The sequence below is a fragment of the Amblyomma americanum genome, chromosome 10 (genome assembly GCF_052857255.1).
Source record: "Amblyomma americanum isolate KBUSLIRL-KWMA chromosome 10, ASM5285725v1, whole genome shotgun sequence".
NCBI classification, from domain to species: domain Eukaryota; kingdom Metazoa; phylum Arthropoda; class Arachnida; order Ixodida; family Ixodidae; genus Amblyomma; species Amblyomma americanum.
This window is the reverse complement of record NC_135506.1, coordinates 85,415,267-85,440,460: the sequence shown is the minus strand read 5'-3', so window position 1 is coordinate 85,440,460 and position 25,194 is coordinate 85,415,267. Positions and strand designations below refer to the sequence as shown.

Below are 25,194 nucleotides of genomic sequence, written 5' to 3'. Positions count from 1 at the left end.
CACTATCAATCACATTTTCGCCACTCCTGAGAGGGTGCCGTATCTTAAAAATTGGTTTTGAGAGACAGAAATGGCGCCCTAACTGTCAAATTTGATTTTAACTGGCCTGCTTGCACTGTCCTGCCCCAAAGTTAGCAGCAGTGTGCCAGTGATTTCAGAGATATAGTTTGCGCACTCTCACTGCCTCTTTTTTAAAGCTTGATACTGCTGCAGTTGCATTAGGCTAGACCTAATAGCACTGAGTCGGGGTGGTCTTAGCCAGACACTTGACCCTCTTCAGTTAGGTCTATGCAAATGAGCATATTTGTGCTGTACAGAAGCGCATGTACTCAAACTAAATGCGCATATATTGTATGTACAGCTTCGTGAATGCACTGGCTGGCCCATGTTGAGTGTTTATTTGTCCACTTAGTTACAACTATTTTGCAATAGCCCCTCCACACAAGGCCACGTAACATGTATATCTACACAAACAAATCAACGAGCTCGAGCTTGCCTTCAGAGAATGGAGCAGCAGTGATTGGTCTTGCGGGCCTGAAAAATGAACCAGGCACATGAGTCACTCATGATATTTAGCATGCACCTCAGCAACAATCAACACACTGTGAATGCCTACAACCTGCTACTGTTTGCACCTCTTGCTCTAATTCTGGTGTTTATAAGGAATATTCTCATCGCATTGCCAACTTTGGTTCAGCATCGTATAATTTTCAGAGAGTGGTGTACAGGCCTTGACTGACATCAGAGACTAGTGTTTGTGCCTTTTCTTGCCCAGTCTGAATTTCTGACGTCTCTGCTATTTTACAGGCAAGTGAATGCAATATCCATGTGTGGCGACAGGCTGCTGCTTGGAGGTGCCGCAATGTGCAATTCATGGGATGACTGCTCCCTCAAAAATGGGTTGGGGCAACGTGCGAGGTTTGGCTTTCTGTGGTGTGTCTTCATTCGTGGTCACGCCCCAGGGTGTTCCAATGAGGTTCCTCTTATTCAATCAAATGAAGTTTGGGCGACCCTTTAGAAGGAAGGGCCTGGCTTGCTGCACTTGACATTTTTATCCTATCTATTCACACTGTTAGCTGAGGTTGAAAGCAGGAGCGTGTGACTGAAAGCCGGTAGTTCAGCCAAAGGTAGCACAGTGCTGCTAGAAGCCATAGGCAGAGGCGGGTACAGCGTTTCAACAACCATAACATGCAGAGTACTAGAAGTGAGACGTGGTGTAGTGCAGATGAATGCCTCCCTAAAAAATGCTACCAGGTAAAGTGTCCTAAAACACTTTTTTTAGAAAGCCATCCATTTAATGTCAACTTCTCAAGTGGAGCACAAATCATGTTGCGCACTAAACATATTCATGAAACCTTTTAAAACGCACATTTTCACTGCACATAACAATCGTTTAGTGTGCTGTTAAACAATAGTCTCTTATCGCCAGCTGTATGCAATGGTCCCACACTATCTGAAGACTGGGGCGAATAGATATTGTGTTGGTCCTGAAGCATTTCAAGATATTGGGCTGCAGTAAGTTTGTGCTTGATGACAGTACTGTGCAGAAATACTGGCGTAAAGATGACACCGCCACTATCAACACCAAATGCATCTTTCTCGTTGTTTTGTCGAACTTTTCCAGACTGTACTTCCAATTCATCAATCTGTAACTGCTGCTCGCCAAGTATTTTTTGCATAGTAAGGACATGATACTGAAGAGGGCTACAATTGCTACTTGTGTGTTTGAATTTTTTTCATCAAATACCTAGCCAGCGCAGAAAAAGGCCGAGTTGAAATTCAGTACGTTTTAATGGGCTTTGTGGGGAAACTCCGAGGCCAGATGGGATGAGGTCGGGAAGATGTTGCCATGAGGCCCCGCTTTTCTGGCAGGGAGAAGGGCGTCGCTCCAAATTTCTGCATGCGACGAGTTCTCGAATCTGAAGAGAGCTGTCACCAAACGACAATCCCGCCTTTAAACTTAGTACTGCGGGCCAGGACACATTTTTTTCTTTTTCTCTTCTCTAGTCCCAAAATATTTTACGTCATCACACTGTCTGTTGGTGCGCAATGGCTGTGCGGACCGGGCAATGTCTGTTTGTGCTAGTATCGCAGCAACGCTGGTGCACCATCTTGTTAAGTAAGGTACCCAGACAAGAGGACACTGCACAGGACACTGAACAGTCAGACTATGAACCAAGCTGGTAGAATATCACTCGGCAACATGTGCACATATTCGCTGTCCAAACACTTGCCCAAATGCTGATGTGCATACAATTTGTGCCAAACATAACAATGCAAAATATACTGTCATTTACAACTTAGGAATTTCGAAAAAGCAATTACTCTGCAGACTTCTAAGTCTTTTTGCTTTTCATTTGTTAAACAGCTTGGAACTGCAATCACTCAGATACAAAATGCAAACCTGGAGCAAAGGTAGAATGTAAACTTCGAAGCTGCAGAAGACAAAGCGTCCTTATGAACGCAAGTCGTTTGTAGTTGAAAGAAAGCCATAATAGAAGTTCGACATAGAAGAGCAAAGACACTATTTATTTGCAACAACCACACACACACTTTTGCTCCTGTACCTAAATGTCATTAATCATCTTAAATACAAGAGACTTTCCTTTTGTAGAAAATATTCCTACTGCCGAGAATGCTCCATGTATTCACAGTCCTATTTTCGCTCTTCCGTGTTGCTGCGTACTCACCTGAATGTGCTTAAACTTTCACTGCAGATCTTGGCATCCACAGGTGCCTCGGCCTCCATGCCAAGGCACCTCGCCAAGAAGCACACGTGCATTCTGCCAAGGTGGAAGACACGAGCATATTGTGGAAAAAATGTGCATTTTGCAGGCAAAGCACGGATGAGTCAAGAGTGTGCAGAAGGAAGTTTTTGACACCGAACCAAAAACTATAAAGTGTTGCCTGATATGATAACTTTGTACTGTGTGTACAGAAACCATTCAATCAAAGCTAGTAGTTCCAATGCAACGAGAAACATGCTAATCATGTAGAATATAAGGAACCAGTTTTGACAAACTTTAAGTCTCTGTTAATTACAAAGGTGGGCTATGCATCACCTGCTGCATGAAATAAGTGCAAGAAAGAAAAAAGGATGCTAGACTATAAAAGGTGTCTCAAATTTAGTGTATCTGTGGTAGAGATGTTGAATCAGTAGGATAGATGTCAGTACTTTCTTTTAGCAGCAAGACTGGCACTGAGCGTCCTAATGTAGTAAAATACACACCACACGGAGAAATGCGCTGTACGCTACGCAAGACTACAGGCGAGGCCCTATGTATAGAAAAGCATTTATCAGGGCTAGCAAAAGGAGCTCTGTTTGGCATTCGTTGACCGGGCTTTTATTGTTTGACTTAAGCACTGAAGGGGCTTCTGCAGGATTACAAAAAAATCTATTAATGCTTTTGCATCTAAATAGCAATTATTGTAAAACTGGCATTAAACCATATACTGTGCAGATTCACTTGGCAGCAATTGATAGACTGAAAATTGTAGAGCGGGTACCCAAGCTAATGCAAGTCGCTCCTAATATTACTCGTGCATTTGAAGCCACAGGTTTGCAGCACAACAGTGTATGCAGACTGTCAGACAGTTATCTGGGCTCTTATTAGGAAGAACAGCCACAAATTTTATAAGATGGCGAATAACACTGCAAATCAGAACGAATGCAAATATGTAGCTTTCCCGAGATTGTATCAAAGTAATATATATAGGTAGCAAGGTTCTTTTCATTTTCAGAAAAATGGGCGAAAGCTTTTGCCTAGAATGTGCACAGTAATTCTCTTTTAGAGGTGCAGTATTCAAACATTTTTCCAGGCGCCGCTAGCTCAGACTCATGTGATATTTCAGACTTTATTGAGGAACTGTCATACAGCTCATAGGGTAATGTACAGCTGAAAGCTCAATTTTTGTTTTTACCAAACATAGATACCGGCAAACGTCGCAGTCTTATACAGTTGAGTCTTAGCCATCGTCACTGTCATTACAGTACACTCGCACGGCCAGGATTACACATTCGGGCGCATGACGCCACAACTGGCGAACGAAGCGTTGGCAACGGAGTGGCCCATTTTTCAATATGCTGCTAGAGGTTTCCTGTTTGTTGGCAAACATTGTTGTTAACTTGCATTGCACTGCATGCCAGATGCGTAAAGCGATGAAATCCTTCTTTTTGGTTACATGGACCGTGGGCAGACAGTGAGTGAGGTAACAAATTGCGAGCGCTCCCAAACACTTGAACGCCTTGGTGATATGATCTGTATCTGGCTGTGCTGCAATCGAGAACTCCTGAAAGTAGGCCACTATTGGCGACGCCGCGGGGGTCACATGGAGACCACGTCCGTTGCACTGTCTTTTCACCGTACCACGGCAGTGCTGCCGTTACAGTGCCTAGAACATGATGACTAATGTGCTGAGCGCCGCACCGGAGTGGCAACGAACGCAATGCCTGCCTAAGGAGGCCACGCAGGGCACTTAAGTGCGGGTCCCCTGCAGTTTGCGTGCTCCACGCTGAGCAAATATTTAGGAAGTGCTAAAGTATAAAATCCAGATAAGTCTCATAAAAACATAAGATGTTTCAATGATCCACGCACCCTGTTTGAGCAGTCAAGCAGTGGGATCTGCGTCACACGCTGCATTCACTGCGGTGAACATAAGCACAATCTAAAATGTGTGATGCAGAGGATTTTGACGCATTTGTTCACTGGGGGATTGATTGACTGGGTTTTTGTGCGCAAAACGAATGTCATGCTCTTTTTATGGCCGGCAGCAGTTATTGGCTCTGGGTTAACTTCTACCCCAGGTTATTTTAATGCAAGAAATGCGGGTCTTTTCATTAACACACGGGACACACACACTGCGAAGGGTACGCATAGGTTCTCAGCTACTGTGTGTTACAATGTATTATCCTTATCATTGCTCTTTGTTATGATGTTTACTTTCTACTGCCTTGTTTTTCTTTTTTTGTCCAGAGATTACAACAAATTTATATTATTTGTGTTAAAATGCTAACCCCTCCTCCCATAATATCCTGATAATGATTGCCTGTGGAGTGGTAAGAGGGGGGTAATCTGAATAAACTTGTCTAAGAGAGAGACCACTTGCAGTGACAAAGTTTGGCAGTATGCGTCGCTTTCACTGCTCTTTCTTTGTTGTTGATGCATTGAGGAAACGAAAATCTTAATAAAAATAACTTAATGCTAATAATAACAATGTTCTGCTCTCATGCTCAAGGCATGCACTGAAGCTCCGGAAATGCAGTGTTCACAATATTTGTGAACTGAGCTAAACTTCCTCTAAATATCTAATTCCTGCTAAAAATGAACTAAAGCCATAACGAATTACCTTCCATGCTAACTAAAAGGGCGTCATTACTGTTAGGGGGCTCGAACTGACACCACTCATCCGTAACTAGGATAATGTGCACTGCTATAATCGGTAGCCAACTAAACACTGCAATTCGCGCATGATTTGTTTTACAAGATGCCTAAAAATTCTGCCAGGGCCAGCGGTTTTTCTTTTTTCTTCTTTGCTACAAACACCGTAACACAGTATAGCAGGACCGGCCCTAGTTTTGTGTACCTAACATGTGAACTTTAGAAAAAGGCGTTCAGGTACTGCTCCGTACTCGCATTCGTCATCGATGTAAATCGTCTACGGAATCTAGAAAGATTTGTGTCTTGCTTTAGAAGCTTGCACTGAACAAAGCTTGCAAAACACATTGTGAATCGTTGCCTCCTTTCAGTGGATTCTGTATAATTTAGACTCGCTATAAAATGGTGACACAGGGCAGAAGCTTGTCTTGACCTAAACAAAATTATTTTAGCATTTTAGACCAGAACTAATCACGGTAAGAAAAAACACCGCTGCACCTAATTTTGACTGCCTGCTGCTTGCATTTTATGAGCTGATGTTGCTTGAGTAGTGGGGTGGGGTGGCTGGCTCACGCCTAAGATTAATGTAAAATAGCACAGAGAGCAATAATGTGGAGTGATGGGACAAGGCGCAGCCTGCTTGTCTCTTTACTCTGTGTCATCCCTGCGCTCCTTTACATTTACGATGTGTCGAACCTTCACCAACATGGCACCGAGTGGGTGCACAAGATGCAAAATGACAGGGAGGTTGCGGGAAACAGCCACCATGTATGGCAAGCCTGAAGGTGAGAGGCGAGCGATGGCGGTGACGATGGATGGATGGCGCCTGCTTAGTAGGCATCCAGTAGGGGCTTTGCCAATTATTGTTCCTTTGCTCCAATCTCCAGACATGCAGCACCATCTGTCGACGGCGCCAGCCTGTTGCACGACAGAGGGCAGGCAATCAGCACGCTAATCAGTACACTCCATGCACTATACTGCTGTGGAAAGCCCCGTGGAAGAAATTCGAATATACATTAGTTAGCGGTATTGAATACCATGAGGTGGTTCCATGTATGCCAATGTCTAACGCATCGAAAGAAGAAATCATGCAAGAAAAAAAATTGTGTTTATAGTCCTTGAAGCACGGCTACATAAGTGATGATGCTAAAAAGTCACCACCAATTTTATTCAATAGATGAACACAGTCTGCCTTAAGGAAGTATTAGATACAGTGGGAGAGAGATACAAATATAGGTCACAAAACAAGACGAAAAACAGAGATTCCGCAGAATGTGCAAAAAATTCAAAGAATTCTGGTTCATCAATTTACACAAATATTCTAGACGTCAATAAACCAAACCCTAGTGACCATGAATCTTTAACCATGGTGACTAACAAATATGCAGCAAATGGCAAGCGGGCATATGGCACTGCAGTGAACGGTAGCTTCATGAATTCCATTAATAAATGGTAATAAGCATGTGAGATGGCGAGGCCCTTGTAATCTAAAACAAAGCGCACACTGTCTTGTGAAACGTCTTTGACCGCATGCTCAGATCCCCAGATTTTTCCAAAAGGTCATCTTCACCCACCGCGGTGGCTCAGTGGTTAACGCACTCGGCTACTGATCCCGAGTTTCCAGATTCGAACCCGGCCGCGGCGGCTGCGTTTGTGTGTAGGCAAAACGCTAAGGCACCCGTGTGCTGTGCGATGTCAGTGCACGTTAAAGATTCCTAGGTGGTCAAAATTATTTCGGATCCCTCCTCTACGGACACCTCTTTCTTCCTTTGTTATTTCACTCCTCCTTCATCCCTTCTCTTACGACGCGGCTCAGGTGTAAAACGTTATATGAGACAGATATTGCGCTATTTTTTTCCAAAAAACCAATTAATATATCACAGGGTCATCCAATTTCTCACCAGGCTCCAGGACAACTTCGAAGGTATTTTGCTGCATAAGTAAATCGTGACACGCTCACTGTCACCGTAAAACAACATGGTGCAGGTACGTACGTACCAAGATTATTTTATTTTCATCGAGGTCGGTAATGATCTTGGTCATTGCATCTGCTTATTTGGTCTACTTGGTAAAATAAGTAGGGAGGGGAGAGGACAAAAAGACAGGTGTGTGAGAAACAGTGCTTGCAATCATAACGAAAAAATGGAGCTCTAAAAACGTAGCACGCTTTACCTAATACTTGGCCAGATATTCCTCCTGTCCTTGATACTGGCATGTGCTAAAGCAGAATCACAACCCATTAGGCAGGAGAGCGAAAACATGGCAAATGGCTTTAACAATCAACTAGTGAAGACCATGCATAAGGCAGAATTTTGGAGGCAAAGCCCTCCAGCACTTAGAATGGGAACAAAGAAACCGAAAGCGTCAGTTGCGCTGGAGCACTACAATAGCTGGCAATTACCTTTTTGATCAAAGTGTGCGCGACTCGGCCTGGGTACTCATGGTCAGAGACGACAACAGCGGCTAAACAGCCACTGCGAACGTAGACGTGGTACGGTGGCTCAGTGGTTAGGGCGCTCGACTACTGATCCGGAGTTCCCGGGTTCGAACCCAACCGCGGCGGATGCGTTTTTATGGAGGAAAAACGCTAAGGCGCCCGTGTGCTGTGCGATGTCAGTGCACGTTAAAGATCCCCAGGTGGTCGAAATTATTCCGGAGCCCTCCACTACGGCACCTCTTCTTTCCTTTCTTCTTTCACTCCCTCCTTTATCCCTTCCCTTGCGGCGCGGTTCAGGTGTCCAACGATATATGAGAGATACTGCGCCATTTCCTTTCCCCCCAAAACCAATTATTATTATTATTATTATTACATATATTCTGCGCTAGAGGTGGATTACCGATGAAACCATCATCTAGCTATGGACAGTCACGCCTATCGTTTTCCCGCACTGAAGACCGAGTCGCTTCAGAGCTTCGCATCACCAAGATCTGACTGGAAAACTTGAGGAATTCCCCAACACTGCAACAGATGATGGTAAACTGCTAGTTCTAGCCAGCAAACGCAAATGTAAAACATTGCTTTAGACTCGAAACACCGAGAAACTTCTGCGCCCAAGTTTGACACATCGAGTTTTATCAGCCTTGCACATACGCACCTCGATCGCTGGAAGTAACCAAACGACGACACTGCGTTTGCGCATTTTAATACGACGCTTTCTGTTGCATGCTTCTACAGCAGGGCTAAGCACATTAACTTCGCTGTTCTGGCTCTTCTCTCGGTGTTCTTTCCTCTGGATAAAGAAGGAACACCGATTGGAGCTAGCGAGAAGGAACTCGAGAAGCTTCCACTTCGCGTTTTACTGCTGCTATGGTGACATCTGCGATTAAGAGCGTTTCATACCTATTTAGAAACAAGGCTAAGCAATAGGCGACCTAGCCTGGTCGTTCACGTACACAACATACATTGTACACGCAAGGCTATTCACAGATTGCCACAGCAGCCTACTCACAGCAAAGAGATTCTGAGACCAATCGACGAGGTATGTCACAAACCCGAAGACGACTTATGCCCCAGAACCCAGAGTCCACTGTAGTAAAGCCATAAACAAAAATCAAGTTTATTTGGAAATATTATTAATGTTTCTGCTTTTCACAGTTCAATTAAATAACAATATAGTAATGAACAATTTTTTTATGCGACAATGATATGATGTTCTCTAGCCTTCGATCGCACGAGAGTACGTTAATGCCTCTCTTTCTGGTTGGTGAAAAGGCATATGCGAGTAATGTTGTGCTGTGACTCCTTAAAATCTTGATAAATCCTTAAATTCTCTTGCAAGTTTTCTGGTTTTTAACATTGTCTGCGTGTCCTAGAGTCCTTTCTTGACATTGGCTTGATGTATTATTTAAATTACTGTCCAAAATCATTTTCGTTTATTATTTTAGGGCGGCCCAGTTTTGCGGTGTGTATCATCGCCGGGGTCTGATGTTCTTGTCTGATCTGTCAGCGTTTCTTTTTCTAAGAGTGCCTTTTGCGTGTACAGTAAAAATTTTATAAACTACACTGTGCATACGTTTGTTGTACGTTTGCTGCCCGTTAAGATTTTCGTTACAATGTTGTCGCTTCTCACTACAAGGTCAACATGGCCTCCGGCACGAAATGACCCTGTGTTGTACAATATTTTAATAATCTTGAACGAAATATTATTGCACACTCCACGGAAGATCATAAGCTCATTGTTGTCGAGGGACCTTCGGCGGAAGTACAACGTCCGCAGCCCGCCCTTTGAGAAAAGAAGACGAAGTTCAGGTAAATTCTGGTAACTTTGCGTGCCTGTTTGATTTCTGTTACCACAAGCAATCGATTTCACGTGCGTGACTGCGGCTGTGTGATCGTTAGCCTTGGAACGAGAGTACCCCTTGTTGGGAACAGGTGTATTTTGTGTGCTGTTTTCAGGCCACCTTATTTGCATGATTGTATATTTTTCTCTGTAAGGGTGTAACTTGATTATTCGGGCTAAGAAACTTCGAACGCAAAAATGTGCAGTAGTGCTCTGGACGGAGAGGTATTCATGCATGCGAATTCCATGGAATACATCGTTTGTCATGCATAGTCTGGCTTCCTTCTCCGACCTTAATTCCCCTTCTTTTTATTTTTTTAGCGCCAGTAAATACTTCTCATCTGTACCATCGTGACAGACCTTTGGCTGAAACCAATACTCATTCAATGCATCGACACGCGCATGCGGGCGCGGACGCATCGTATAAATTAGGTGGACCAAGTAGTCTGCTGTTTGCAGACTGGCCGCAGATAATTGGTTGCTTGTTTCACCAGTCGGTGTTGACCTAACTTGTGGTACAAAGATTGCTGAAGTCGGATAAGTCAGGGTGGTGGTGTATATGGTATTTGCGTGCTCTATCAGCAATGCAAGAGCTAAGTTTGGTCAAATGTCCAGTTTGACTGTGAAAGTTTTGACCTCCTATTTCATGTATTGGTTTAAACATGGTTTAACAAAGCAATATAATCCCTGCTATTCTGTGAGGTTCATGGATAATTTTGTGCAGGCTGTTTTGGTGGCTTGGCTTGTAAGGAACGCTTTTAATAAAGGAAGGAGAGAAAAGCCGATGTGCCTAGATTAGGCATGTGCGGTTCATCTCTTTTTCTTTCAGTTATGGTCTAATCAGTATGTTAGCAAGCACCGTAGTTGCAGTTGATGTAAGAAGCTGGTACATGCTGTTGTGTATTGGCTGGAATAGAAATTTACTGACCACAAGATTAATGGACGCGGTGTGCATAATTGTGCGAAGTGGAGTACTTAAGACAGTGACATCATCTGCACTTGGTTGCGTGGCTGCTTTGATGCCCTGCCTAAAGGACATCTTTCCGAATAATTGCATGCCATCTAAAATATAGAGCATACGGAAAGGATGGGAGGAGATTCTTCTTTATCTGCATGAAAGAGAATTTGCTCGAAGGACGCACTAGAGTAGCCTAGAACACTTTCCAGTGAATTCAAAATTTCTACTGGCTCAGACTTACCTACATCAAGACTTATGCACTTATCCCCGAGCAGACGTACAAATGAGACAAGTACATTATTGCAAGATAATGCATCCTTGTGCCCTTTCCACAGCACCTTCATACTTGATAAAGCTGGTGGTGAATAATGGGGCCTCAGGTTCAGCAGCTTGAAGGGCATCCCCCTCTCCTTTTCTAAAAAGTGCAATTGAGGGTGACTGACTCATCTTCCCTCATGCTTACGCCTTCTGTTGGCTGAGTAGAAAAAACTGAGAAGTTTTTGGTTGCAAGAATCTTCCTGTAAGTCAGCTTTCTTGCCATTCTGAAGGCTTGGCGCATGCGAACGTACTGGAAAAAAGTCAATTTCATCCAGGCTGCGTTGAATTGCATTTTGTGTGCATTCTTTATGCGACCTTGCCAAGCAGCAGACATGCTCCATGCTCACGGCTAGGTATGGTATTGTGCTGATGAGGCTTCAAAAACTTTAGTGAATGAAATTTCGGTAAAAAATGCTTTTAAAGCATTACTTATGAAACATAAGAAGTAACGTTTGGAGACCTGAGCACTTTTTGATCTTGCTTTAGTGAAATTGTAAGTTTGCAGCTTCCTGCAGCTGTATGCTGTGATGAAGAGCACCCAACGAGAACTGCGATGAAAATAAAGTGTGGCTATTAGTAAACGTCACATGAGCCGCCTAATGTTACCTAGTTACACTCCCTCTTGCCACAAAGGCTACACTTAGAATGGTTGGAGCATGAGTTGACTCCACCTTGGACAATGCTACGAGCTATGGAAAACGAAGTCACAGGGGTAATGTCAAGAAATAGAGACCAGTTTAAAATAATGGTCATCAGGTAATGATATTTTTCCGGAAATGGAGGACATGGGTAGGACATGCAATGCGGAGAACAGATAGCCAGTGGTCCATTATGTTAGCGGAGTGTATTCCAAGCACTGACAAGAGATGACAGAGATATGGGAAGATGATGTCAGTAAATATGTGGGTAATGGGCAGTGAAGGCGGTGTAGGACGACATATTTGAGACCATTTGGTGGTGTTTCATTGTCTCGCAACACTGGTGAAGAAGCGGTCTGTGGTCCATGCAGAAGCCCTTGTAATCCTATAAACGCAACATCAGGGAAGGTAAGGCAATCATTGGTATAAAGAGTAAATTTGTCTCTAACAACATTGATTCATGTTACTCCAGTGCTTTTCTTACGTGATTGGCCTGCCAGTTTGGAACAGTGCTGTCCTTGCATGTGAATAGCGTACAGGAGATTCAGGTTATAATAAAGTAGTCTGCATTTAAAAGTCAAAACATTTGCATGAAAATTGCGTGAAAATATATAGCTTTTTGTTAGTGTGTTTTGAACTATCATTTAGTGGAACATTATATCAAATGTCCTGCCATGGCCCTACATGGGGCACTTTTGAGGTTGCTCACGCGTTCACTTTCTGTGCGAAGATGCTGCAAACTGCTTCTAGACAGGTAGTGGGTGTGGGTAGCCCTCTCTCTGGTGCACCTGTTTTCAGTACGACAACATTCTTATGCTCTGAATCATGTATTTGATGCACTGCTTGTCATCCGGTAAAGCGAACCTAGCTCACCAAAAGCTTGTGGCCGCTCTCGCCTGGAATGCTATTTTGCCAAAGTCGCTGCAGAAACAAACTTGACTTAAGGGGGCGCACTGGTCTTTGTGACCAAAAGTTGGCCCAGAAATGGGTCTTTTCGAAATTGCATTTTTTAAATTTACAGATATAAATTTCCCAAATTTACCAATCATTTCTTTCTGGAATCAGTATTTTGACCATAATACCGGATTGGTATCATAATGTGGGCTGAATTGTTCGGGAACAGGACATAAATTGGCATTAAAATTTTAGGTCCTGGCTACTTTGGTAAAATAATATCTGAGCATCTAGAACAGATAGTCAATTTTCCGCCAAGCAAAGCTGAACGTGCAATATTTGCAATGTTGAAAACAGAATTGTTCATCATGGCTCAATTCTTTTATTTTACAGAGAATCGATGCATGATAGGCACATCTTGACTAATATTTCAAGTGCTGTATATCAACCAATAAGGGCTAAATTGAAAAAACTTCTTTAGCATTGCACTTATGTAGCCATGCACACACCAAATAAAATAAATGAATAATTAATTTAATATTTATTTTTTTGCCCAAAAGCCCTGGAATCGGCCATTACAATAGGGGGAGGTGTCAAAGAAAGCAGCACCCGATGACAAATGATAGAAAAGTTACAGTAGCAAACTTGAGTCAACATTGGGGCATAAGAGAAGAATCAAAAACTGTGCAAACACATTGGTACTCAAAACAAGCTCGGGCATTGTTCAGAATAGCACAAAAATAACGGAACATAAGAAGAGCAAAAAGGTACCGGCAAAAATGTAACTGCATTATCAACATGCAAAGGAATCAAGCACTATGCGACATATTTGCTGTGTTCAAAAATATTAGTAAATCTATTCAAAAGGACGGATGATTCGATATTCCTGATGTTGGATGGCAATGTGTTCCACTCATTTGTTGCCATTACCAGCAGTGACTAATATTTGTGAGCGAGTGAAGATTGGTTAGAATTCATGTGGTTACCCAGGAGAGCTGAGATCAGTGGCCAATTAAAACTGATTATAGTGCGAATTCATGTTTACGAAAAGCAAATACGGATTTTAACTTGTCATCAAAAAATGAACAAGGTGGTGCACTTTCGTTAGCGTTGTACAAAAAAGTATAATATGTCTAAGACCAGTGAACACCGTTATTTTAAATTGATTGTTGTGTTTATAACGAAATTAAGCTTCACGATAGGCAGTGGGTAGTTTCCAAAAGAGTCCGCGACGGTTTTCATATGTAGCAGGCTATACTTTGTTTCGTACCATAGCAGGCAGCATTGGGAGGTAGTGCATCTGCGAAACCGTGTTACTCTGTCACACATCATTCGTTCTCTTCGAAACTTTTGTGAGCGTTGGGGAGAAAGCAAACAGTGGTAGAAAACAAAGTGACAGCATTGAAAATCACTGGAATGTATGAGGTGCTCAATGTTCAAGCCCTCTGTATATATTCTCTACTTAGTGTGAACAAGTTTTTAAGAGCGCAATAGGTAAGAGTGATTCACCGTTTCAGCCGCGTATCATACTGTGTTAGGTAGTTCTCGAAGTCTAGATGAATTGCAGGATGAAAATATGGCAAGAAGTAATACTATGTCCAGGAAGTTCTCTGTCATAGCACTTTAAAGTTGTCGCAACTCAATATGCCTGTGTTTACTTTGGTTGAATCGCTAACTACTTTTTGGGTGCCGACTTCGCCTGCATGAACAGGTGCGCTAGCTTTGGTAGCATTGGCTGCTGTGTATAAAATGAATCATAGGTATCCCACCATCCAGGGATTGGGCTGCACGTTGCAGCAAGTAGTGCATTGCTAGCATGGAGGCACTGTATTCATGCTTTTAGCTTGCATATGATGGACTGGCATGTTTTACGTATCGACAAATCTAGCTATTTAATCCGCGTTATGTGTTAAATGTCTGGATTCGACTGTAATGATTTAGGTCACTTATTCAGTGATGTCTTGTTGCATGGTGTGAATGACACGGAAGAGTAGGTGCCCATGTTTACTGCAGGGCATCGGAGCGTTTCATGCCTGAATTCACAAATGTGACTCTACTTGACACGCCACTTCCAATTCGTTGGGGGGAGAAAATAGCCATTCCTCCGCTCAGGGGGGAGCGGGGCTGTCAGTTGAGATTCAAGAACACCAATCGACGTTTCCTGTGATGCCCTCTTTGTGAAACCTGTACTTTGTGACCTCCTCCAATAAATGTGAATGGCTTCGGGGGATGAGATTAAGGTGATAGGTTTGCCTTACAACTGCAGGCCCAGAACATAACACAGATTTTGTCACGCCAACACTTCTGAAGAACCTTCACACCCAACCTTGACATTCAAAGCGTAGTGAGACGTTTTGCGGGCCTCATAATTGAAGCAGCAGTGAAAAATGACGAAAAATGCTTTTGTGCCAAAAGTATTAAAAGTATTTTCTCCAAACCAAAAACTCGTTACTCGCACATGCCTAAAAGCAGGAGAAGATAGACCAAATCTGCATTCTTCCTCCTCCTGTGGGCTTTGCGTAAACAGGAGTAGGGGTTTACCCGAGGTGGTTGAAATTTATCGGGAGCCTTTGATATGATCTGCCTCAAGGCTCACAGTGGTTTCCGACATAGAAATTCTCGCGAAAATTTCTCAACAAATTATTCTATTTGGTTGCATTATTCTTATATTTTTCTTTACCTTGGTTGTATGGTAATAATGGGCTCAATTTCCGATTGCTTGTACGGTACAGTTCACTGCTAAAGCAAGTTGATAAAACAAGTTTCGTTGTTAAAGGCAACATGCGATCGAAAAGCACTGTCGCGAGAATAAGCGCCATAAGGCGCAGTACGCACGACCTGCCCTCTATTCACGCATGCGCCTGGTGCCGCCCATTTTCGGCGGCACCGCTTTGTGAAGCAAAGAGGTCACGTGATTGCATGTCCCCTTTAACAATTGATGGTACTGTACCTGTGCAGCCATTGGCAGCCTAGCTTATAGGGAGTATTCACAGACGTCACACAGCCGCCATTTTGTTGTTTGTGAGGCGCTGTGAAAGGCCTCGCGCGTCTGAGATTATCGATTCCTGCTCCTGCCGGCAATACTATACCTGCAACCTGGACAACAAATTGGCGCCAGTGAAGTCACATGAATACCTCATATATTCCGTCTCATACATCACGTGCAACACTGTTACAGCTAGTGCTTTGTGTTGCGTACATTCGCGATCAAAAAGTACTGCCTTTCTTGTGGTGGGTGTAAAATATTTCTTTGGCAGCTGGATTATTAATGACACATTTGCTGTGAGCTTGATTATTTCGCTCATCTTGCGGAGGACACATTGTCACTTTTTTGTTCTTTGTACGAATTGGCCACAAAACAAGCAAAGTGTAACGCACCTTTCTTTAATTTTTACATGGGCTACTTTCTTGCTTTTCACAGTGTTGTACCTGATGTATGAACGGAATGTATTGATTTATTGGTGTTTTGTGTAGTGGTGTGCTCGCTCTTCCTTCCTGCTGTTGAGTTCGGCGAAATTGGACGTGGGGAGGATTCCCCGAGGACCACCGCGAGGAATGGTGAGCCCTCAGGGGGATACATGGCTGCAGGAATGCCCGAAGCAGTGACGATAATAGCGTCCCCACGTGTTCGAACAGGAATGCCGGAAGCAGCGACGACCATAGCTTCCCCACGTATACGTTCCGGTCATCAGGATACGAAGTACAGGATCAGCGTTGCTTTCTTCAGTCATGCTGGGATTGAACAATTGCCCGAGTGCCGCGCCTTCGACAGAGGTTCCGCGTTCCGGTCATCAGTACAAGATCTTTCAAACACTGCTGGGAGACAGTCTGCATTCCTCTGTAACCCACGCGCCTTCCGGGTCCACAAGGGCGCAGTCCGGACGCACGTGCGCGCCCGCTTGGGGGGCGCGGGGACGACAACGTGACCAGGTCCTGTTCCCTTTCCCTAGACCAAGCTGCGAGAGAACATCAGGACCGCCCTGCCGTGGGTGGTACCATCAGTGCCATCGTGTGATTGAACATCATTCTTCGAACTATATTCCCCAGCTAGAGATCTGGGGAATACGAAGAGTATTAAGGAGCTGCTGGTTTGGTACCAGAGGAGAGCCCCCTCTTGAGAGATACCAGGAACTCCCGACTGCGAAGTTCTCTTTACTGAGAAGCACTCTCAATTGCCTTACTTGTACATCATGTAAATTGTCCTTGTATAAAGTTCTCCAAGTTTTCTTCCTCCGATCGTCCTCGTCTCTTCTCCGGCCCTGTCACGCTACCTGAATCCCTACAACTGGTGGCAGCTGTGGGATGCTGCTACCTGAATCCCAACAGTAGCAAGCAAAAAGTTGTTCAAGCAAACATAATCAGCGCATGCGCTTGAGTGCATGTACTTTAGACATACAGCAGAAATAGACACGAGAACTGCGGACCTGACAGCAGCTGCCTTGACGTTTGGCGTTTTGTTCTGCCTTCTCCTCCAGCAGTGTAGACCAGTAGGCTCGTATCTTAATGCTGTGCCATGTTTCAAAAGGGCATGAAATGTGTGATTTGCAGCACTTTTAGCTGGAAGAAGGAGAGTGTATGTTCTTGGTGCTTTATAATTGAGCACGTGGGCATTGTCATAATTTCGAATGGTATGCCATGCAGGCAGTGCGTGGCCAACATAAGAGCCAGCAGGTGGGCAAGTTCGTGCAGGTGTACCGCAATGAGTATGTTATCTACACTGAGCAGATCCAGCATGAAAAGGCCAACGGTGCATTTGTCTTTGTTGGCATCCATCCCAGCAAAGTGGTGATCGTCAAGCTCAAGATGGACAAGGACCGCAAGGAGATCCTCGAGCAACATGGACGTGGCCTCCAGGTCAAGGTAAAGGGCAACGGAAAGCACACCGAATAGAGTGTCGCCATGGCGACGTAAATTGCTAATTCACCTGACTTTAATAAATGGCTTGGCCTGTCGTTAGTGTTGTTATGTAATGTCTTGCTTGAAACTAAATTACGATTACAGAAGTTTTGTGCTGTTTGCAAAAGTCTGATTCAAGGCAACTTAAGTATACATGTGTAAAGGCCGCATCCCCAAAATTTACAGCTGGTAATATAAAAACAAGAGATAGATTAATGTGATAAATACGATGGCAGAGTATGCGTTAGCATTATGTGTTCCCCTGGATGGAGCTGCCGTTGTCGGGTTCAGCCCGTGGAGCGGGTAGCAAGATTCAGTGCATCACTCAGCGTGTGACTAGCCATATCCCTCCACACTGACACCCTATGTTCTCTCTCCACATTGCCACCTTTCGCCTCTCTGTGTTTCCTCCCAGGATTGTTTTGCACCACTTTTCCATCTTCGAACCGAGTTTTCGGACAGACGAGCAGCTAACGCATTAAAAAAATATATCGGCCAGAATTGAGTTATATGTGACATTTTTTTCCCATGCAGCTTGTTTCTCTGGGCGCTAACAGATAAAGGCAAAACGCAAAAGGCGTCCATATTCTGCTCGATACCGTCGCACGTCGTTTGGTACAGATTAATTCAGAGGTCAGCACTGCATGGTTCTTCGTTGCCTGTGTGTCAATTGAGGACATCAAACCCAGCAAGAATTATAGCATATCGTTAACCGGACGCGGAACATTCCGGTTAACGCAATGGTCGTGCATTCTCAGATGTTGCCTGCCTTGCCGGGTAAACGGTAACTGTGTGCTATAATCAGGGCTCGTCATTATCGGATTTTACTTTTTCTAGAATTGGAGCCGGCGGGGACAGGTAAAAATCTTGTAATATATTTTTAGTTCAAAGTTTGGTACAAATCATTTATTCCGCGAAAATTTTTCAGAATTCGGGTTTCTCGGGTCCTTTTCTTTTGCAGGAAAAGACAATTTGCTACAAGCGCTCGTTCTTGTGCAGGACGCAAAATCTCCTATTTCTTACTCAATAATTCACAAACGTAGAAATGACAGGTTTCGCAGAAACTTTGCGAAATAAGTTTTTTTCCACCTATTGGAATTAGTTCGATGCATCGCCAGTCAATTGTTTACGCAGAACTTTGTGTACACGTGAAACCTGCCTGCCTTTTACACTGCCAAAACAGTCAAATATACAAGAGGCTATTGTAAACAGTCAAGAGACCTGGAGCAGGATGTCGTTAGCGTGGATAGCACTTGATACATGATGCCAAATAAATGCGTGTTCAGTGCTAGTGTTTTGTCTTTTCCCTTCTAAAAGTTACTTTTGGGATATATCCTCAAATTAAGCCACGTCTTGAATGAATTTTTTTTAATACCTCCCGTTGAACGAAAGCTTTGCTGAAGTAATTGCCAGGATATCCACTAATTATCATGTGGTGTCTTCAGCTTTGTCAAGGAAAACAGGTTCTTCATGTCCTTTCATACAGGGTGTTCCACCTAAGACTTTACGCAAGTTTTAGGATTGGGCTGTTTAATTAGAATAACACTTTTTTCCGCATAGAATTTTTAGCGCTGTAGTACATCAGAATATAGCTAATACAAGCTAACTAGCTGGCTGGTTAATTAATATTGAATGAGTAAGACTGGCCTTCGGCTTTGGAATCTTCAGAGTCAGCCGCTTAACGAAGGAGACGACGAAAGCGGCGAACACACTGTCCCTCATGCGTGCTCTGGACTGACCGCTGCCGCTGGTCTGTGCCTGGAGTATACCTCTGGTTGTTCTCGACGCTGTGCTTTGCAAGACCTTTTTTATTACAAATCCTTAATTATAAAGTATTAATTGCAGGTCTCTTAATTATTTAGAAGCGTGTTGCCCTCCGTAATTTATAGGGAGGATCAATCCTTATTGAGGCGTGTTGCCCACCGTAATTAATATCCATATCAGTTAATAGAATTTCAAAAACATGGTTACCGTTGGTGCTGCTGCCAACAAATTTCACCTTTTTTACAAGTTACGTGCACTGGAGAGGTTGCTTTGCCCGCAAGCTTCTTGAAGGAAAATGAAAATTGGTTTTGAGGAAAGAAAATGACGCAGTATTTTTTTTTTATTCGAGAAGTGTGCCATGAGGCATAAGTTGAAAAAGGAAAGGGGGGAAGGAATGCACGGGATTGAAAGTTAAAAGAAGGAGTGAAGAACCGTTGCGCTGAGGTAGTCGCAGAGGTTGTAAATGAAGCGGTTGTCCATTGTCCACTTCACGAAGTCACTTTCGCGGTTCCACCGCAGGCCCACCTCCCTGAGGAGCCGTTTTCTGACAGCAGCCGTCGCTGGGCACGTCCACAACAAGTGCCGCACATCACATATGTCCGGTGCAGCGCCACAGTGAGGGCACCTGTCAGGTAGTGGCAGATCTTTGGCACGCCACCGATGACGGACAGATGGTGTCAGAGCCGCCCCTGCCCGAATCCGGCGCACGGATACCTCCTCTTGCCGAGTAAGACTACGGGGGAGAGGGTGCGAACACGGAGGAATTAGAGCGCGTGTTCGCTGGCGCAGAACTTCGGAATCGGAAACGTGGGACAGGAACGGATCTGGGGGAAGAGGGGAAGGTGGCGGATCGTCTAATGTATGAAGATGAGTCATAGCATCTGCTTGAATGTTATGTGGATCCTGGGCATGGCCGCGAATCCAGTGTATGCGCACAGGACATGGATACTTTGCGCAGAGCACATGAATAGATTGTGAAATCTGGAACGTTCGTCGAACAGCCTTCAGCTGTTTAAGGGCGGCGCGGGAGTCGGTGTAAATGTGAACTGTATTGAATGTTGGAACGAGCGGAAGGGAAGCAATGGCATTGTAAATGGCTTGAAGTTCCAATGCCAGGGGAGTGCACGTATCCGCAGTATACGTCGCGCGAGAGTTGAGATGCGGATGAGATGGACTATACACAGCAGTAACTCCCCTCTCTGCAGAATGAGATGCATCCGTGTATAATATGCACCCTTCAGGCAGATACGCTGCTGATACCGACGGGGAAACAGTGGGGCGATTGTCAGTGAGCTGGCAATAGGACCACGGTGGAAGTGTCTTTAAACAATGAAGTTTGAGAGACTGTTTTCGAGCTCTATTTGCCACCCGTTGGTCGATGATCTCACTGAGTGTATTAAGTTGGGCGAACTCCTGTAGCACAGGTATGGGTGTTAAACGAGGCAGATATGTTATGACGCGCATAGCCTCACGATTGATAGCTTGAAGGGAGTCCCACTGTCTGCGGGTGAGACGTTGAAATTGAGCCTGATATACTATCCGTGGCTGAAGGATAGAGCGCACAAGCTGGCGGGCCGTATGAGCACGTGCGCCACCAGAGCGCATAGCTATGCGACGAATCAGACCTAGAGTAGCGTGAGCCGATTTACGGGTGGCTGTCATCCACGGGGTGCCAGTCCCTGATTTATGGAGGAGAAGACCAAGAATACGAACAGTTTCTACCTGAGGAATCAGAGAATTATGTACCGTAAAATTTAAAGGGGGAGCTTTCCGTAAGGCGGCTTTATTTCCAATTCGAATGAAACATGATTTAGTAGGAGAGAGTGTTAGACCCAAAGGTGGGAGGCGATATGTCAATACATCCAGCGCGTGTTGAAGGACCGACTGATGAATAGACGCATCTGGATGACAGCACCACAAGGTGATATCATCGGCATATGCAAGCACGCGGATAGAAGGGATGGTCTCTAGGGCTCGAACCAGAGGAATTAAAGCCACAATAAATAATGTGGGGGCGAGAACGGAGCCCTGCGGCACTCCTCTATTGGAAGTGAAATTACCAAAGGGCTTTCCGTGGACACGCACGCTGAAGGTTCGATTTGCTAAAAAGGCGTGAATGGAGAGGAGGAACCGGTGAGGGAGACCAAGAGTTTGAAGGGAGGCAAGAATGGCAGAGTGAAGGATGTTATCATATGCCTTTGTTATGTCTGTAGCGATTACGGTTCGTACAAGGTGACTCTGTGGAGAGTGGTCAAGCACGTCAGCAGCCAAAGTAGCAAGGCCGTCCTCCGTTCCAATATGCGGGCGGAAACTAATTTGGGAATCTGGGTAACAATCATGGGATTCCAGCCACCATGATAAGCGTGCGGCTAGAATGTTTTCATAAAGCTTGCAGATGGTAGGGGTAAGGGAAATTGGACGAAGGGCCGAGAGAGATACTGGAGGCTGACCTGACTTGGGGATTGGAACCACAATAGAATGCTTCCAGTCTCCCGGCATGACGCCAGAAAGCCACACTTCGTTAAAAGTATCAAGTAGGGTTTCCAAAGCCCTCCCTTCCAAGTTACGGAATAAGGAGTTAGGTATGCCGTCGTGCCCGGGAGTAGTAATAGTTTTTAAACGGTCAATGGAGGCCAGCAGCTCTGCCATGGTGAGGTCAGAAGTAATCCCATCGGGGGGCTCTGTTACCGATAAGTCAGGTGGAGACGTAGCGGTGCAGTCATGGTTTGGAAAAAATTGACGGGCCGCTTGTTGTGCAAATGTGTCCTCATCCACATTTAGCGCGAGGCGAATGCTCTCTGTGTAATCTGCAACCTGAGAAGGGCGCTCCATGGCGTGAAACACTCTCCAAAGATGTCGATTGCCCTGCGTAGAGGACAGGCGGGCACACCATGCAGCCCAGCGTTGCCTGCCTAGCCGCTTTGCATAGCGCCGCGCCCGTGCGGTAGCGCGGTGAAGAGTAGGAAGAGCCGAAGGGTCATCGGGGTGACGAGTAGCGTAAAGATCCGCCTGGCGACGAAGAGCCCACAGATTCAAGAGATGTATGTCCGGGTTTGGGTCATCTTCATTTACAGTAGTGGTAATAGTGTGAGTAGCGAGAACATCAGATAGAGTAGACAATGCTGAAGAGGGGTTGAATGTAGATAAATGATTGTCTGCGCGTACAGAATCCCATGATGTTATTCGTACAGTGCGGCGTATTTTCCTTAGACGCGTAGGCGTGAGGGAGATAAAAATAGGGCTGTGATCGCTACCCCAAGTATCAGAATCAACAGCCCAACGAGGGTTACCGGGGCCTAACCACCAAGTCAAATCAGGTGAATACGGGCCACCTCGTGGGCGGGTAGAAGTATTCGGGTGGTTTAAAAGTTGAAAGGAATGATCTGAAAAGCTCCCTTGGATGTGTGAACCCCTTGAGGAATCCGATGGGTAACCCCACGCAGTGTGTGCGCCGTTGAAGTCACCGCCAACTAGAATAGGGATACCCGAGTTGGTAGAACGTAGAAAACGAACCCATCCCAGATTGGGAGATGCGGAGCCAGGACGACTATAAAAAGAAACTAGAATAAGGGGTGTGCGTGCAGGTTTTACGAGAAGGGCGACAACCTCTTGACGTGTGTTGCACCACCGTGAAAGGTCGAGCGGTGTGTGCGGAACTGAACTGTGAATATAAATTGCAGATTTACCTGGGCTGAGGGAGGAGGCGGTGCAACGGCGATCAGGGATAGATGGTGAGTGGTATGCGCAGAAACCTGAAAGGCGTGGGAGTGCAATATGCTCTTGCAGTAGGAACGCCCATGCCCTCAGCTTTCCGTCGCGAAGGCGGATGTTCACTTCAGAGGCCGTAACTGTCTCCCTTATCTCAGTGGACACCCGAACATCGCCATAAGGAAAGTGATAAAGGAGGAATAGAAAGGGGTGTCGTAGAGGACGTCTTAGGAATAATTTAAACCACCTGGGAATCTATAACATGCACCAACAACGCACAGCACACTGGTGCCTTTTTCGTTTCGCCTCCATTGAAACGTGGCCGCCGCGGTCGGTTTCGAACCCGTGTACTCAGGCTCAGTCGACGAGCGCCTTAACCACTGAGCCGCCGCAGCGGAAAGCTCGTTTATTTTGGCGTGATGTTGGCAAAATTTGTTGGGCTACACGCCTCTGAATAATCCAGGAGTCTAACGGTAATAGTCCAATTATTCAATATTAGTTAACAAGCCAGCTAGCACGTCTTAGCCGCATTCTGATATACAGCACTACTTGCAATGCTACGCTGAAAAAAGCGCTCTTTAACAGAAAAGCCTATTTTAAAAAAATTTTGTTGTCTTGGGTGAAACACCCTGTAAATACAGTCAAGCGTGCTTAATACGGCTTCAAGGAACGCTCGCTTATTACGAGCGGGTGCGGTGCTACCGTCAAAATATGCATTAGGCCACTAATAACAACAAGGGACTTTGTCTCGGCTACAACGAACAACATTGGCTGTACCGCTTGACAATAGCAAACAAGGAGGCACCGTAACTCCTGCCGAAGTTGAAGAGGTCGCTCTTCCAGCAAACGCAGAGATCGAAGAGCGTCTCTCAACCCTCGCAACACCGCTCCAGAAAGAACATGCCGACCCAAAAGTGCAATAAAAGTCCGGCATTGAAGCAGTATGTAACCGCCGGCCAAGCCCGTGCCGATGGCCTAGGAAGCCAACCATTGCCTGCGTGTTCGCCGGCTGGGCAAATCATCCCTATTGGACGAAGCGCAATGGGCGCGAGACAGGGACATCGTCGAAAGAGAAGCTACTGCCAGCGGTTGTGGGTCAACTAACAGCAGTGATATGAAAAGATGAATGCCTTGCTGGACGTGCTGCTCACGTGGTAAGCGTATCCTGTCCAGTCGGCTACATCTTTTGGCTGCTGCCGCGAACGCTACTGTACTTTCGTCGCTGCATGAGCCTAGGTACGATAGATAGAGCTCGAATATGCACATGATCAAAACCGCCTAGATTTGTGGTATTGCGTCGTTGATGCGTATATCTGGGCAGCTATTACCTCGTATATCGATGACCACGTTCTTGTGGACCGCAAAATCGCTGAGTCGCGTGCTCTGCGGAAGCTGTTGAACGCCAATTACGAGTACTTTCCTACCACCAAGAATTTAATTTGTGTGTTCGATTTGCAACCAGCTGCCGTCGAAGCTTCAGCCGCGATTAGTTATATCTCGTCAGTAAAGCTGATAGCATCACGGGTGTCCGCGAGGCGAAATTACCACCCTGGAGACCATGGAAAGAGCAGCGGTAGGCACTGCTTTGCACAAGTACACGTGCATAACGCAGTTGTTTACGAAGTCAATGTCACTTTTGGCGGACTAAGTATTTTCGGTTATTTTAGAAAATTCGGCTTACTACGAATATTGGATATAACGAACGGAATCCCCGTGACAGACAGGTTCGTTGTAAGTTGGCTCGAACGCGTATATTAACGAAAAACTCATTCTCTTGCCCCTGTGTGTCTCTAGAAGGGACGTTTTCGTGGAGAAATCTCGCTTAGGCTGATTTTTAAGAAACATGTTCGAGATGTATGGATAGGGTAAAATCGGTTGTAACCCGAAAACGAAATGCTGTGTATATTTTTAGACGTGTCTAACACACCGGAGGCGTATCTGGGCAGCAGGCACCCGGTGATGTGTGCTAGATGCGTGCACCAGAAAGGACAGAATGTTACGGGAACGCTTCCCTGCTTCACATTAGCCAGGATGGAGTGCACCCACGCTCGCGGTGTGCTTCCCTGCATCAATGCGCCGCCCTTGCCATTGTGCGCCGCTGGCCTGGCGTCACTTGGGCCTAGCGTGCTTCGTAGCAAATCTGCTTTGAAACCAGCCGCCGTTTAGTGTAAAGGGTTTAACCTTGTTGACAGTTGACCATAACACAACTGTATATTGAAATAAAGGCACGCTTTATTTCCACTGTGCGAACCGAGCGCAAACGCATTCTAGACGTGGGCCACCTCGCAACGATGAGTCCACCTTAATTTTTATTAGGAATAACTCAAAATGACGTGAAATCCACCAATGCAGACATCTGCCAG

At 45.2% G+C, this 25,194-nt stretch overlaps 2 pseudogenes; one reads left to right on the top strand and one right to left on the bottom strand.

The window, feature by feature from the left end:
• Positions 1–498: 498 nt before the first annotated feature.
• On the bottom strand, positions 499–8,565 carry LOC144108511 (synaptobrevin homolog YKT6-like; annotated as a pseudogene).
• An 863-nt stretch (positions 8,566–9,428) lies between these two features.
• Positions 9,429–17,417, top strand: LOC144108510 (large ribosomal subunit protein uL24 pseudogene; annotated as a pseudogene).
• Positions 17,418–25,194: the final 7,777 nt, after the last annotated feature.